Source organism: Cherax quadricarinatus, chromosome 46 (genome assembly GCF_038502225.1).
Source record: "Cherax quadricarinatus isolate ZL_2023a chromosome 46, ASM3850222v1, whole genome shotgun sequence".
Classification (NCBI taxonomy): Eukaryota; Metazoa; Arthropoda; class Malacostraca; order Decapoda; family Parastacidae; genus Cherax; species Cherax quadricarinatus.
The window spans coordinates 23,670,516-23,688,480 of record NC_091337.1 but is presented as its reverse complement, the minus strand read 5'-3'; positions in this window follow the sequence as shown (position 1 = coordinate 23,688,480).

Below are 17,965 nucleotides of genomic sequence, written 5' to 3'. Positions count from 1 at the left end.
TAACAAAACAAAGGTAAATTATGTGACTCGTCCCATCGGGGGTGTGTGTATATAATGATATTAGTGTATAAATACTGCATATGAAACACCTTTGACAATCAGTGACTAACTTTTGCACACGAGTATTTACTTCTTAAATGTGAAAACGTTAGTGATCTACCAAGTATATCAGTGAGTGATCAGTCAAGAGAAACCTCCAGCATTTACCTAATAGCAAAGACTTCTTTATAAATTCAGTAAAACTTTGGGCAGGCAGTCTTTTTCATATAACCAGATCTTATATAACCTCATTATTTATGTTATATATGAGTGAGAAGGCATAGGCTCGAGGAAGATGTCCCTAGCATAGGCCGGAAGGCCTGCTGCAGTTATCCGCTATAATATAAAAAATTATATAAGACTGCTAATGACGTCAGCAACATTTTTAAATCGTCGATTGATCAGAAGTCACTGATAACTTTCTACAGGTGTACAATTCTCCCATGAATATAATGAGTAAAATTATTGGCTAAATCTAACCTACTATTCAACATGACACAACCTTAAATAACCTAACCTAGCCTAAAATAATTCTCAATTATATTTCTTGATAACTGATTGGGACCATATCTTTCTTTGTTTCTAGGCAGAGTTGGGTGATAAATTACAAATTACGGTAATTAGCAATAAGTGAGTTGTGGAACAGACATTTTTATTGGGGGGGGGGAGGATAGAATTGTTAAAAAATATTTTTATTTTTGTATATCAATGACGTATAATGCCGACATGATGATGTAGACGTTTCACTAACCAGTGGTTTTATGAATACCATACAGAAGACTGGAGAGTTCTACAGAATAACGATACCTAGATGTTGCACATGTGTCTTATTCATCATGATTATTTTTACATGATAGGTTGGGTTAGGTTAAGTTACGTTAGGTTAGGTTAAGTTATGTTAGATTAGGTAAAGTTTGGTTAGGCTAGATTGTATTAGGCTGGGTTCTAACTCGATTCAAACCAACCCAACGCAGCTGAACCCAGCGTAACCCAACTCTACCCTATCCGTACCCAGCCTAAATTATTCTAATGTAATCAAATCTCAATAGGAAAAAAAACACAATCTAGCCACATAAATAATCAGGAGTGGTATTCACATTACTGATGCAGGAATCATTCCAAACTGTTGGAAATGCACTCGTCTGTTCGACATAATTTGCAACTTTTGTGAACAGGTGTAAAAACTCATAATATTAACATTCAGCAAACATTAGTGCAGTGTTTGTTGTTCATGAAGTGATAATATTACTGAAGCATCGGTTCTGAACGCTAGCCGCTGATTAGACTAGCACACATTCAACTACAATATAATCTATCTCTTGTAAAATAATTTATAGTTAACATCTAAAACAACAAGTTGCCTAGGAAATATGTATTTCTTACCTCGGAATAAATTAAAAATAGAAGTAAATAGCCTAGCTCTATCGACCATTTATTGTCACATACGCTGGTGGTATGATTAACTAAGGATATTTAAAGAGGGAGGGGGTAAAGGTGGTTTTGTGTGCGAGGGGATTGGATCTCCAGCAAGCGTGCATCTGCGTATTAGGAACAAGTGGAGACGAATGGTTTTTATGACTTGACGTGCTGTTGGAGTGTGAGCAAAGTAAAATTTATGAAGGGATTCAGGGAAACCGGTTACCCGGACTTGAGTCCTGGAAGCGGGAAGTACAGTGCCTGCACTCTGAAGGAGGGATGTTGATATGTTGCAGGTTTTTAATTGTCGTGTTGACACGCCTCTGGCAAGACAGTGATGGAGTGAGTGATGATGAAAGTGTTTCTCCTTTTTCGGGTCACACTGACTCGGTGGGAAACGGCTAACGTATTGATAAAAATTGAACAATGTGTATCTTAACATATAGCCTAACAAATAGGTGAAATTTTATCTCTGGTTAAGATAATATAGATTAATTTGTATATAATTTTGCACATGTAAAATTAATATAAATTGTATATCTATCTTAATGTCACGTACTTATCATTTTTCCCTGTGTAATTGTTCTATATGCTTTATTGATGCTAAATAAAAAAATATATATTTATTGATTTCCTTTATTCAAATATTTTCCGCTCATACTGGCATTTTATTTAAACTATTAATTGAAAGAAAATGAATGCAGGAAAGATCAACGTGATGAATGAAGTAAAAGATTGGATATCTGATAGGGAGGAGACAGTATGAGTGATGTAAATGTGTTCATATATCAGAAAGTTGGTTTGTCAGTGATGGATATATGAAAGACGAGGTAAACCATAGAACTGATAATGAAAAAAAAAGGTGGGTGGTGCACTGAGCATCTGTGAACATAAGTACTTTATCCATATACAAATAACCCGCACATAGTTTCGAAGATTCATGGCACCAGCGATGCTGTATAGATGTGAGGCTTGGCTTTGAAAACTTGCAGTTTGGAGGATCCTGATGAAGTGTTTGAGACCAACGAGGGTGTGAATTCCTATGGAGAGAATTCGTAGTTTGGAGAATAGACAGTAAGGGGTTAACAAAGGTATTATTTAGAAAGCTGAGGAGGGGTTGTTCAAGTGGTTTGCGCATTTAGGGAGGCTGGGGCAAATATAATGAATAGGAGCGTGTTTAAATAGGGGGGTGGAAGGGAGCGGGTAGGAGACTTCATGATATGGTAGAGGGAGAAGGTCAAGGTGATTTTGAATGCTATTAACTGGGACATCCTACAGGTTTGTGTGAGCATGTTAGGAGTGGAAGCAAGGGATTTTTATGACTCGATGTGCTGTTGGAGTGAGGAAAGAAACATTTTTGGAGAAAATCGGGGAAACAGATTAATTGGACTTGATTCCTGGTGGTGGAAAGTACAGTGCCTGCACTCTGAAGGACGGGAGGGAATACTGCAGTTCGGAGTGCTGTCTGAACTGTAATGTAAGCATGCTTCTGGAAAGAGTGATTGCATGAGTTACGATGAAAGTGTTTCTTTTTCATCGGGTCACTTTACCTCGGTGGGAGATGGTCGGTGTGGGAAATATTTGTTTTATCTCCTCATTGTAATTGAAAGTCAGCTATAATAAATTTTTACAATGTTCTGTATTCCTGCCAAGTAATTATTAGCTGGGGTAATATGATAATATATTCATACGGTCATAAAAAAATCTTTTAATAGTGCTTGCAATTATTCAGTTGTTCTAAATATGTGAAAAAACATTTCGTATGTTTCCAGTTATAATAACCTTTTCCACGTATATCATCTAACTTATATTTTTCATATATTGTGCAGAAAAGCGTTAGAAGGTATATAGTTGGGTTCAACTTACGATACTCCAATTTACAATCACTTACGGTATTCAGTATGCAGGAACACTGCAGCAGGCCTACTGGCCTATGCGAGGCAGGTCCAATTCTCCCATCGGCTTCAGCCTTAACCTAGTCAGGTCAGTCACATTCGAGGAGGATCACGGCATGTGACTAAGTACCAGAAGCTAGTCAGGTCCAGCTCACACCCACCCAAAACCACTTATGTATTTATCCAACCTGTTTTTAAAACTACACAACGTCTTAGCTTCTATGACGATACTCAGAGTTTGTTCCACTCATCCACAACTCTATTACCAAACCAGTTCTATCGTATATCCTTCCTGAATCTAAATTTTTCCAACTTAATACCATTGCTGCGAGTCCTGTTCATGTTAGATATTTATAGCACACTGTTTACATCCCCTTTATTAATTCCTGTTTTCCATTTATACACCTCAATCATATCCCCCCTAGTTTACGCCTTTCTAGAGAGTGCAGATTCAGGGCCCTCAGTCTGTCCTCATAGAGAAGATTTCTGATACATGGGATCAACTTTGTCATCCTCCTTTGTTCGTTTTCCAGTGCATTTATTATATCCAGTCTCTAATACGGTGACTAAAACTGTGCAGGATAATCTAAATGAGGCCTAACCAAAGACATACAGAGTTGAAGAACATCCTGAGGACTTCTATTATTTATACTTCTTGATATGAAGCCAAGGATTCTGTTAACTTTATTGCGAACACTTATGCACTATTGTCTTAGTTTCATATTACTGCTAACCATTACTCCTAAATCCTGTTCACAATCCGTGGCACGGCTATTTTACTGTCCAACATTTAGAACTTTGCATTTGTCGATATTAAACTGCATTTACCACTTCTCCGACCACTGCATCAGTCTGTTAAAATTATCCTGGAGTGCTTTAATGACGTCATTAGAATTAACTGGACGGCATAATTTGGTGTCATCAACAAACTTGCTTATGTCGCTATATATTCCCTCATCTATGTCGTTAATGTAAATTGTGAACAACAAGGGGCCCAACACTGACCCCTGTGGAACACCGCTTGTGACGTGCCCTCATTCTAAATTCTCCCTATTTATGAAAACTCTCTGCCTCCACCGAGGAAAAAAATTTCTCCTATTCCGTGTGCCTTAAGTTTCTTCAACAGCCTCTGATGTGGAACTCCATCGAAAGCCTTATGAAGTCCATATACACAATATTATATTCATTACCATGATCTAACTCCTCAAACACCTTAGTGAAGAAAGTCAGTAAATTCGTAAGACAGGAACACCCCTTTGTAAAACAGTGCTGAGATTCATTAATCAATTTATTGCTTTCAAGATGGCTATTGATTCCATAAATTTTCCAGATATGGAGATTCATTAATCAATTTATTGCTTTCAAGATGGCTATTGATTCCATAAATTTTCCAAATATGGAGGTAAAGTTTATTGGTCTATAGTTCGAAGCTAAGGCCTTGTCACCTGACTTGTAAATAGGTATTACATTTGCTATTTTCCACTTGTCTGGCACTATGCCAGTTTGTAGTGATATTTTGAAAAGATTAGCTAAAGGTATGCTAAGTTCCTCTTTACATTCCTTTAACACCCTTGCAAACAGTTCATCAGGGCCTGGGGATTTGTTGAGTTTTATTTTCTCTATTTGTCTGAGGACCATGTCACTAGTTACCCTAATCCTGCATAGTTTATTATCGTCCTCTTCTACATAATTTATTATTTCTGGAATTTCACTAGTACCTTCCTGAGTATAAACTGAGTTACTCTTAAATGGGCCTATCTTGTCCCTAATCTTGCTTCTGAATACCTGAAAGAACCCTTTTGGGTTAGTCTTCGAATCCCTTACGACTTTAGCTTCATAATCCATTTTTGCTTTACTTATTCTTTTTTTATATCTCTCTTTAATTGAATATATTAATTTCTTAACTGTCAGTCTCCTCTTTTCATACGCCTTTTAACCAATGAGTTGTTTTAATCTATTGTTTATCCATTTGGGATCATTTTTGTTAGATCTAATGTCCCTACTCAGAACAAAAGTTGTCTGGGCAGGTAGTACTATGCTCTGAAACATGTCATATTGGCAACCAACACCACCTACCTGACCCATAGCCAGGTCACCCCAATTTAGCCCTCCCAGGTAATTTCTCAGTCCCATGAAGTCGGCCAAGTGGAAATCTAGGACAGAGACTTGATTGCAGTTATCTGGGTACTTCCATGATATATTGAAACTAAGTGATTTGTGATCTCTTTCCCCAAGCTCATCATTAACCTCAAGAACATTATTAATAGCGATTCTTTGTTGGCAAGAATCAAGTCAAGCAGTTTGTTTTCTCTAAATGGTTCTGTCACAAACTGTTTTAAAATGCAATCCTGAACCGTATCAAGAAAGTCACTAGACTCAAGATTTCCTGTCACATTGTTCCAATTAATTTGTCTAAAGTTAAAATCTCCCATTAACACAATATTTTCATATCTAGACTCCTTATGAATTTCGTCCCATAGCAGCATACCACACTAACTATCAAGGTTTGGGGGCCTATAAATCACACCCAAAATTAATTTTCCACGACCTTTGAGAAACTGTATCCCAAAAGTAAATAACAAAAAGGGCACAATACCGTGACTGGAACGATACACAAATAACCCGCACATAAAAGAGAGAAGCTTACGACGACGTTTCGGTCCGACTTGGACCATTGACAAAGTGACTTTGTCAATGGTCCAAGTCGGACCGAAACGTCGTCGTAAGCTTCTCTCTTTTATGTGCGGGTTATTTGTGTATGTATCCCAAAAGATTCTGTGACCGATGTTTCTAATCTTATATCTTGTCTAACACCACAATTTAAATTATATCTGACATACATTGCCACTCCACCACCCTTCCTGTTGACCCTATCAGTGTGGAATAGTTTATAACCCTGTATGTTGCAGTCAGAGGGCATTTCTCTATCTTTAAAGTTGAACCAGGTCTCTGTTGTAGCAATAATATCTATATTACCTGCACTTACAAGTAATCTTAGCTCATCTATCTTATTTCTTAGATTCCTACTATTTGTATAGTAAACCTTAAGGGAGCTAGTAACTCGTTGCCCTCTACTATCTCTATTTGTTTGTTGATCAATTGATTTGCCTTTACTAGCAACTTTTTTTTTTTAATATTGTCTTTTAAACTTATCCCTGAGGTATCCTTTAATAACTGCTGTTTTCAACCCTAGTACTTCAGCCTGATTGTTTTGCACATACACCCATACCTGGATAATCTATCAGTTTAGATTCCTAGAGAAGTCATCAATGACCCCTTCAATCGAACTGGCTAATGCAACCACTCTAACCCCAGAGAGATGAACCCCATCCCTTGCATACATATCATTTTTGCCATAGAATTTGTCCCAGTTATCAATGAATGGGATTGCAAGTTCCTTGCAGTACCTGTCTAGCCAGCAATTTATACCAATTGCCCTAGATATTCATTCATTGCCCACTTCCCTTCCAGGCAAGATGCTACATATGATTGGGATCCCTCCCTTAGACCTGACTACTTCTGTGGCTGACCGGTGCTTATCCAGCAGCTCCTGTCTTCTATATGCATATTGTACAATGTTTTATTTTACATTTATCCACATAGAACGTAACATTGTGAATAAGAATTCATATGGAAAAAAGTAAAATAAAATCAGATTCATGTAATTAGGGCTTAAGAATGGATTAGTCTATTATATATAGTTTCTTATGGGAGAAAACTGAAAGTTCGCTTAACGATAAACTTTCGTGAGTTCATTAAAGTTAGAAGTTGGGGTCCTACTATTTTTGGAAGCTAAGCAAGTTGGACTGGAAGGTATCCCTGAATTAGAATATTTGAAGCAAGAAAAGCTTGTAAAAGATAAGTAGATGATCTATTTGTAAATTAGATGACATTTCTAAACTCGGTTTATGGAATAAGTGAGATCTGAACCCGTTACAATCTACTTGTTACTCTTTGAATGACCTTTGATAATGCTGTGCAAGATTCAAGTACAATTTGATATATAATAATGTATTATTTTTTGCATATTTGGCTAGAATTAATTTTTAAGAATGGAATTATTAATACAAAAACAGATACATAATAATTTCAAAAGATAAAAGAACCTAATAAGATGCAATAGCCGCTGCTCCTCAGTACATATTGCTGACTGACTCACGAAATCGTAATGACACGATTGCAAACAAACTGTACCACTGGCGGGTATAGAGCCCGCGATCAAAGAATCTCAAAACTCCAGACCGTCGTGTTAGCCACTGGGCCGGTTGGCCATAATATTGTGGCTAGCTAGCCCAGTGGCTAACGCCATGGCTAGCTGGCCCAGTGGCTAATGCTGTGGCTAGCTGGCCCAGTGGCTAACGCTGTGGCTAGCTGGCCCAGTGGCTAACGCTGTGGCTAGCTGGCCCAGTGGCTAACGCGACGGTCTAGAGTTTTGAGACTCTCTGATCGCGGGTTCTATCCCCGCCCGTGGTATGTTTTTTTTTTTATATTGCTGACAACAAGACATAATATCGCTATAAGAAAATTGGCAAATGCTTCAATTATTATTAGCAATTGCAAGTATATAATATCACTATTTCCTGCAATCAGCTCGTAAAATATCTTCCCATTCACATACAGTAAAACCTTGATACAGAGATTAAACGAAGCAGAAAGGGTGTCCGATTAAACAGATTGAAAGGTAAATTCCGAAGAGAATAATTTGCTGTGATTTTAAGAATAACGAACAATTCTGTAAGCAACTCTCTGTGTCCGCTGAGTGCGAAATAAATTTCCCGAGCTGATCAGGACAGTAATGATCAACTCTGTGACCAATGAATCAGTTTTCCCAGCATATAACAATGCTTTCTTTTTTTTCTAACTCGGACACTTTAACCGTTGATTTTTACATTAATATATCCAGTGAATGCTAGTTTTTTCAGAGGTCTACGCAATCGAGGTCCATTAAATCGAGGTCAATTAAATAAAGGAGTATTACATCGAGGTCCATTAAATCGAGGAGTATTAAGTAAAGAACCATTAAACGGACAACCGTTAAATGCATGTCCCTTAAATGGAGGTCCATTAAACCGAGGTTTTATTATAATTCACTGGACAACCTTGCAGTGTTTGATGATGATGATGTAATGTGTATTTAATGACTGTAATTTTATATGCTACAGAAAGTGATGAATTAGCCACGCGCAACACTTGGTCAACTTTAACATGAGGACGTTCTCGCCAGTCAATGGCTTGATTAATTCAGTACACAAGTTATTTAAGAACATAAGAACATAAGAAAGAAGGAACACTGCAACAGTCCTACTGACCCATGCGGAGCAGGTCCATGTCCCCCCCCCCCGGATTAGCCCAATGACCCACCCCTCCGGATAAGCCCAATGGCCCACCCAGTCTGGTCACCTCCACTCAAGGATGGAGCACGGCGCCAGACCCAGCAGCACAAGCTAGTCAGGTCCAACTCACACCCACCCACACCCACTTATGTATTTATCTAACCTATTTTTAAAACTACACAACGTTTTAGCCTCTATAACTGTACTCGGAAGTTTGTTCCACTCATCCACAACTCTATTACCAAACCAGTGCTTTCCTATATCCTTCCTGAATCTGAATTTTTCCAACTTGAAACCATTGCTACGAGTCCTGTCTTGGCTGGAAATTTTCAGCACGCTAGTTACATCCCCTTTATTTATTCCTGTTTTCCATTTATACACCTCGATCATATCCCCCCTAATTCTACGCCTTTCGAGAGAGTGCAGATTCAAGGCCCTCAGTCTATCCTTATGTGGAAGATTTCTGATACATGGGATCATTTTTGTAATCCTCCTCTGTACGTTTTACAGAGCATTTATATCCATTCTGTGATACAGTGACCAGAACTGAGCAGCATAGTCTAAGTGAGGTCTATCCAAGGATATATAGAGTTGAAGAACAACCTGAGGACTTCTATTATTTATACTTCTAGATATGAAGCCAAGGATTCCGTTAGCTTTATTGCGAACACTAATGCACTGTTGTCTTGGTTTTAGATTACTGCTAACCAGAACTCCTAAATCCTTTTCGCAATCAGTAATATTAAGATTTGCATTATTTAGTTTATATGTGGCATGGTTATTTTCTTGTCCAACATTTAGAACTTTGCATTTGTCAATAATAAACTGCATCTGCCACTTCTCCGACCATTGCATCAGTCTATTCAAATCATCCAGGAGTGCTCTAGTGTCCTCATTAGAATGAATTGGACGACCTATTTTGGTGTCATCAGCAAATTTGCTTATGTCACTATTTATTCCCTCATCTATATCGTTTATATAAATTGTGAACAACAACGGGCCCAGCACTTACCCCTGAGGAACACCGCTTGTGACGTGCCCCCATTCTGATTTCTCCCCATTTATGCAAACTCTCTGCTGCCTATTTGTCTGCCATGCCTCTACCCAGGAAAAAAATTCTCCTCCTATTCCGTGTGCCTTAAGTTTCCTCAATAGCCTCTGATGTGGAACTCTATCGAAAGCCTAACTGAAGTCCATATACACAATATCATATTCATTACCATGATCTACCTCCTCAAACACCTTAGTGAAAAAAGTTAGTAAATTCGTAAGACAGGAACGCCCCTTTGTAAAACCGTGTTAAGATTGATTAATCAATCTGTGCCTGTCAAGATGGCTACGAATTGCTTCGGCAATTATTGATTCCATAAATTTTCCCACTATGGAGGTAAGGCTTATTGATATATAGTTCGAAGCCAAGGACCTGTCACCTGCCTTGTAAATAGGTATAACATTTGCCATTTTCCACTTATTAGGCACTATGGCAGTTTGTAGTAATATGTTAAAAAGATTAGCTAAAGGTATGCTAAGTTCCTCTTTACATTCCTTTAACACCCTTGCAAACAGTTCATCAGGGCCTGGGGATTTGTTAGGTTTTAGTTTCTCTATTTGTCTGAGGCCCATGTCACTAGTTACTGCAATCGTACATAGTTTATTATCATCCTGTTCTACGTAATCTATTATTTCAGGAATATCGCTAGTATTTTCCTGGGTGAAAACTGAGATGAAGTAGGTATTGAGAATTTCACACATATCCTTATCACTGTCAGTGATCTGACCAGCGTTACTCTTAAGTGGGCCAATCTTGTCCCTAATCTTACTTCTGTATACCTGAAAGAACCCTTTTGGGTTAGTGTTTGAATCCCTTGCGACCTTAGCCTCATAATCCTTTTTTGCTTTTCTTATTTCTTTCTTTATTTCTCTCTTTAATTGAATATATTGATTTCTTAAGACATGAAGACATTGATACGGGAGACAGTGGAAGACGAGGTAATCAGTCCTTCAGCCTAGATGAAGGAGTTTACCACCGTAGTCTTAATGAATCTGAAGCACAGGCTGTTGTTGTTGTAGATTAGCCGGTACTTCCGCCCCGGGTTTTCTCCAGATGGCGACCCGGCGGTGGGTGACTTCTTCTGTCTTGCGGTGACTCCCCAAGTGGGAAGTGTCCTCTCGTTTAGCATCTTCAGCATCATAGGAGGGCGGAGGCAGCAATTACAGGGTTCATTTTGGAGCCACACCCCAGCTTTAGCAGGTAGCAAAGTGCTGGGGAAACTTGTCTTCACGGTGATTGATCATTGACAGTCCTGCTAGGTGAGGGTACCGTCTTCGGCAGCCCCATTCTGGAGAGTCCTGAATTTCTTCCTTGTGGTGTAGTCGAGTGCCACAAAGCGGTGACTTTTTGAGAGTAGGTTGATCAGGGATTCAGTGGTGAATGATCGAGTTGAGTCGCAAGTGAACTTGACTGTCCCGTTGTGGAGGCGTTGAATAATTTCTGGAGTGTACATTTCGTTCTCATTCTGGATGGTTGTGTAGAAGTATACACCAGGAAAGAACTGGACTTCTTGCGAAGGAGTGGCGGTAGTACGTAGGGATGCATCCCAAGGCTTTTGTGTTTTAACCTTCTTGGCTGGTGGCTGAGACGACTGAGGTGAGGCGTCTGATTGGTCCGTTGTGACGGAGGTGGAAGCAGGTGCTGGTGGAAGCAGGTGCTGGTGGAAGCAGGTGCTGGTGGTGGAATCGGTCGGCGTCTCAGTGGTCTCTGATTGGTCCATCTCTGTGTCGGGAGGAAGGTGTGGTAACGGTGGAGAAGCGGTAATGTTGGCAACATTTGCAGTGGATTTTATGATCTCTGTGGAATGTGGAGATGCAGGGAATGTGAAACCAGGCATGTTGTTGAGCTTGAAGAGTTCGTTGATGGTGGTGTTGAAGGAACCAGGTTTAGCTACATTCTGCACATGAGCATACATGATGCAGTAAAGAATCTTGGTGGAGTCGCCAGCAAGAGCTGGCGAAGAAGTGCTAGATGCAGCTTGCGTGGCTTGAAGAATCTTGGTAGTATCTGCTTGAAGCTTGGTAATAGCAGCATATGTAGTCGCTTATGCAGTGGTTTTTTTTGTTGTTGTTGATTCTTAAGTATATCTCGTCTGGTTGGGCACTTGGCAGCAAGAGTATGGTGATCATTCTTGCAGTTCAAGCATTTAGGTGGAGAGGCAGTAGTGCACGTCTTGAAGTCATGACCTTCTTGGCCGCAGGTGGAGCAGAACTTCTTATTCTTGGCAGGGCAGTCTTTGGTGGTATGTAGGTATGAGTAACAGTTGGAACACTGGAATTTGATGGAATTTTTCTGCTTCGATGAAGGCTGGATTGATGTGGAAGTAATGAATAGCCAGTCCCTCAGCGAGAGCTCTGGCTGCCATGTTGACGTCACTGAAGGTGACCTTCAGCATGGAGGAGGCATTGGGTATTTTCGTAAAGAATTCCACCTTGGCCCAAGAGTTCTGTGCTTCAATGGACGACTTGATTTCTTCGGTAGCCTGGGCAGTGATGAGCCTGTCGAGTCTCTTGAGGAACACAGTTCTCCTGGCCCTCAGAGCTGGGGAAGTCAAGACAATAAATCCCTGATCTCGTAGAGTGGTTGTAGCAGTGGTGGTAATGAGTTTTTCAGCCTCGGTGTCGTCAGTACAGACGACAACGAAGGCCTCTTTGAGCGACAGAATCGCATTAAACTTGACATGCAGTCTGCTACTTACGACAGCTGCAAGTGCTAGCTTGGACGAGTCATTGACTGTAACACTCTCTGGTTTGATCTTTATCCTGTTCAAGAAGTGCATCGTGAAGCGTGGTCGTGAAGCACAGGTAAGAAGATGGTCGCTTATGTATGAGTAAGATGAGGTGTAGGAGTAGAAGACATCGTTATCGTTGGTGGGGTCTACTAGTGGAACTAGGTCATGTCTACGGTATCCTACACTATGACTGACCACGCCTGTGTAACACTGCAACACCATGGAATCTTGGTACAAATGATACCTTCTGCAGCCTGTTTGCTAACCTCTGGTCGGTCCCGCCCACTGTGACGATATCTTCAATTGCTATACTTCAGCCCGCAAACAATACAGAGGAAAAAGAACTCATTAGCAGTATGTACAAGTTATACCCACAAACCACCAACTATACCCATAAACAGCACCCATAAACCCAATACAGTATCCACAAACCACAAGCAGTACCCACATACAGCACCTCAAACTACCCATAAAAAAGACGCATAAGCAGTATCAACAAACTATATTCACAAACACTGTCCACAAAATATACCCACAAACAGTGTTTACAAAATATACTCACAAACAGTACCCACAAACAATATCAGCAAAAAGCACCCCCAAGCAGAAGCTACAAACACCCACAAATTGCACCAACTAAGAATATCCACAAATAGAACCCAAAGACAGCACCCACGAACAGCGCCCAGACACAGCACTAACACACAGTACCCAAAAACATCACCAACAAATAGCACTAACAAACAGTAATCACACAGTTAAGTTAGCTAAAAATCTCATATAATTAACTCCATAAGTTAACAACAATTTTAACCACGAATGTCTCATGAGATCAAAATACTTCCCTGGAATGAAGCTTGGTAAACAGTCAAGGCGCTGCCTCCAGTCTTTCTCTTCCCAGCATGAAGCTTGGTAAACAGACAAGGTGCTGCCTCCAGTGTTTCTTTCCCCAGCATAAGACTTGGTAAACAGTAAGGTGCTGTCTCCAGTCTTTCTCTCCCCAGCATGAAGCTTGGTAAACAGTCAAGGTGCTGCCTCCAGTGTTTCTTTCCCCAGCATAAGACTTGGTAAACACTCAAGGTGCTGCCTCCAGTCTTTCCCTCCCCAGCATGAAGCTTGGTAAACAGTCAAGGTGCTGCCTCCAGTGTTTCTTTCCTCAGCATAAGACTTGGTAAACAGTCAAGGTGCTGCCTCCAGTCTTTCTCTCCCCAGCATGAAGCTTCGTAAAGAGTCAAGGTACTGCCTCCAGTCTTTCTCTCCCCGACATGAAGCTTGGTAAACAGTGTAGGTTCTGCCTCCAGTCTTTCTTCTGGAGTGAAACTTGGTAAAACTGCAAGGTGCCAGCTCCAACCTTTCTTATGCAAATATTTAAAGAAAGATACCGTGTTTGGACTAGGTTTTTCGTGTACGTACGAATGACTTCTTAAGTGGGTGATTTATTAAGGAAACTGTTTCTTGTTGTAGCCATTATTTTCATTGAGTTGTTTATGTGTATTGTAAACGATACTTTTTTTTTTCATTTACAGACTGTTAGGAAGAGGATTCAGTATATGAGATCATTACTTTGACTCGACTCCCAGGACAACCATCTGGACTCTATCCCAGGATCACCACCATGACTTGACACCAGGACCACCACCAGGACTCGACCACCAGCATCACTACCAGGACTCAACACAGAGATCACCACCGTAACTCGATACCAACATCGCCACCAGGATTCGACCCCTAGGATCACCACAAGGACTCGACCCCTAGGATCACCACCATAACTCGACACCAACATCACCACCAGGATTCGACTCCTAGGATCACCACAAGGACTCGACCCCCTAGGATCACCACCAGGACTCGAATTCAGGATCACACCTGCTAGCTCTGTTCACCTAGTAGTAAGCAGCTACCTGCTGCCCCGACCTCCTTACGGTGCTGTTTACTATAAAAACATTAAGAAAGGTTAAATTCGTATAAAGATTTGAAACGATCAGTTAATATCTTACCACATAAAAGTGCCAGTGGAAGAGAAATGTGTTTCTATCTCAAGAAAATCACATCCGTATCCCAAATTAAAGTTATACAAAATTGTGTTCTCCTGAATAATAATAATAATAACAACAATAATAATAATAATAATAATAATAATAATGATAATAATAATAATAATAATAATAATAATAATAATAATAATAATAATAATAATAATAATAATAATAATAATATTAATAATAATAATAATAATAATAATAATAATAATAATAATAATAATAATAATAATAATAATAATAATAATAATAATATTATTATTATTATTATTATTATTATTATTATTATTATTATTATTATTATTATTATTATTATTATACTTATTATTATCACTATTAATGTCAGTGTAATTATAATACTTATATGAAGCACCTAACCGTTGTGTGTCATTCAGTGAAAAGACTCGTGGAAGCTAGCTTCTCCGAGAGAACCGCCACTCTCACAGCCAGACTTACTCTCGTGTACGCAAGACAAGTAGATATAAAATGACCAGATACCTGACCTAAGTTAGGTGCAGCAAGAGAGTCTTCAGGGCAAGAGAAGATATAGCATCCTGTCAGAAGATGAAAGTGGGTCGTTATGTAAGCGCAGTTGACTCGGGGATCAGGCGCGGAAGCCTTCAATTTTGTTTATATATAATGGTATTTTTCTTCTCCAAGTTAACAGGTTACGGTCCATAGTATACTGTAATATTTTTTTTAATTATTCTGTGTATTTATCAATAATTAAATATAATAGACTTTACTACTAACGTAGTGTGGTAAGGCCATTCATCTTTTCCTCCTCCTCCTCCTCCTCCTCCTCCTCCTTGTTACTCACATCCTTCTATCATTCTTTCCTTTTTACTTGCTTCTTACCCCTACGTCTCCCCCCTGTCTCTGTCATTACTCTTTTGATGACGAACTAAAACAAAAAACTTACATATTTTCAGAGATATTTTACTACCATTTTGTTCTATGTAGCACTACTTGAAGATCTCACAATGGAATTTTTACGTCAACTTCCTTAAGGAAACGATGGGGATAGTTTTATAGCAGCTGCGTACATGAAATTCTTCCAAGAACCGCACCTATTGACGCTCTCAGTCACAAGATGGGAAGTGGAACCAAGAACCTGCGCCCATTGACGCTCTCAGTCACAAGATGGAAAGTGGAACTAAGAATCGCACCAAATGACGCTCTCAGTCACAAGATGGAAAGTGGAACCAAGAACCTGCGCCCATTGACGCTCTCAGTCACAAGATAGAAAGTGGAATAGGAGACGAAGCGAGAAGTGGAGACAAGATTGTTGTGATGGAAAAGGCAAGATGATGAATGAAAGTGGCAGTAGTAGAGTCGGAGGAGAAGGAAAGGGAGCGAAGAATGGGAGGGGGGGATGAGAAGGGAGGCAGAGCAAAAAATGAAAGAAACGGGAGAGTACAGAAGAGTCTCTCAACTTCGCTAACATTGAAACATGGACACAAGCAACACTGAAACATGGACACAAGCAACACTGAAACATGGACACAATCAACACTGAAACATGGACACAAGCAACACTGAAACATGGACACAAGCAACACTGAAACATGGACACAAGCAACACTGAAACATGGACACAAGCAACACTGAAACATGGACACAAGCAACACTGAAACATGGACACAAGCAACACTGAAACAAGGACGCAAGCAACACTGAAACATGGACACAAGCAACACTGATACAGGAACACAAACAACACTTGAACAGGCACACAAACAACCACATTACGTAAAGGGCGGACATCAGGAGGAGGAGGAGGAGGAGGAGGATGAGGAAGAGGAGGAGGAGGAGAAGAAGAAGAAGAAGAAGAAGAAGAAGAAGAAGAAGAAGAAGAAGAAGAAGAAGAAAACCTTGGAGCGCAAAGCAGAATAATAATCAAAAGCTGTTGCGGGACAGCATACGCGACAGCAGCAGTAGCATTAACTACAACAAAAGTAAAAACATGACCAAAACAATAGCAAACAAATATTATAAGCAGCAGGGACAACAGGAGGTTTCATAACAGAAGCAGACGAGCATCAGAAGCGACGCGGACAACAAAATTTCTCAAAACAGTAGCAGACAAACAGATGAGGCAGCAGGTACAACATGATCTAACACAACAGTAAGAGACATGCAGGAAAAGCAACAGGGACAACAGGATCTCTAAAAAGTGGAGCAGACAAACAGGAGAGACAGCCATATGATTACCATCTCTCCCTCGTCATTAGAATTTATGTGCATCCTTCTCCCATTCCGTGTCTCTCAGAAAGACTTCCTTGTCTCTCAATGAGACTACTCCGACGAGGTATCTCAAAGTCAAACTTTTCTAGGGTCAGAGTCTCTCAGTGAGACTTGCCTGAGTATCGAACCTTAAAAAAATTCCCCTCCACCAAACCTAACCTCACCTCCACCAAACTTAACCTCACCTGCACCAAACATAACCTCACCTCCACCAAACTTAACTTCACCTGCACCAAACATAACCTCACCTGCACCAAACATAACCTCACCTCCACCAAACTTAACTTCACCTGCACCAAACATAACCTCACCTGCACCAAACATAACCTCACCTCCACCAAACTTAACTTCACCTGCACCAAACTTAACCTCACCTGCACCAAACATAACCTCACCTCCACCAAACTTAACCTCACCTGCACCAAACATAACCTCACTTCCACCAAACTTAACTTCACTTCCACCAAACTTAACTTCACCTCCACCAAACTTAACTTCACCTCCACCAAACTTAACTTCACCTCCACCAAACTTAACCTCACCTCCACAAAACTTAACCTCACCTCCACCAAACCTAACCTCACCTCCACCAAACTTAACTTCACCTCCACCAAACTTAATTTCACCTCCACCAAACTTAACCTCACCTCCACCAAACTTAACCTCACCTCCACCAAACCTAACCTCACCTCCGCCAAACTTAACTTCACCTCCACCAAACTTAACTTCACCTCCACCAAACCTAACTTCACCTCCACCAAACCTAACCTCACCTCCACCAAACTAAACTTCACCTCCACCAAACCTAACCTCACCTCCACCAAACCTAACCTCACCTCCACCAAACTTAACTTCACCTCCACCAAACTTAACTTCACCTCCACCAAACTTAACTTCACTTCCACCAAACCTAACCTCACTTCCACCAAACCTAACCTCACCTCCACCAAACTTAACTTCACCTCCACCAAACCTAACCTCACCTCCACCAAACTTAACTTCACCTCCACCAAACCTAACCTCACCTCCACCAAACTTAACTTCACCTCCACCAAACCTAACCTCACTTCCACCAAACCTAACCTCACCTCCACCAAACTTAACTTCACCTCCACCAAACCTAACCTCACCTCCACCAAACTTAACTTCACCTCCGCCAAGCTTCTTCACCTCCACCAAACCAAACCTCACCTCCACCAAACTTAACTTCA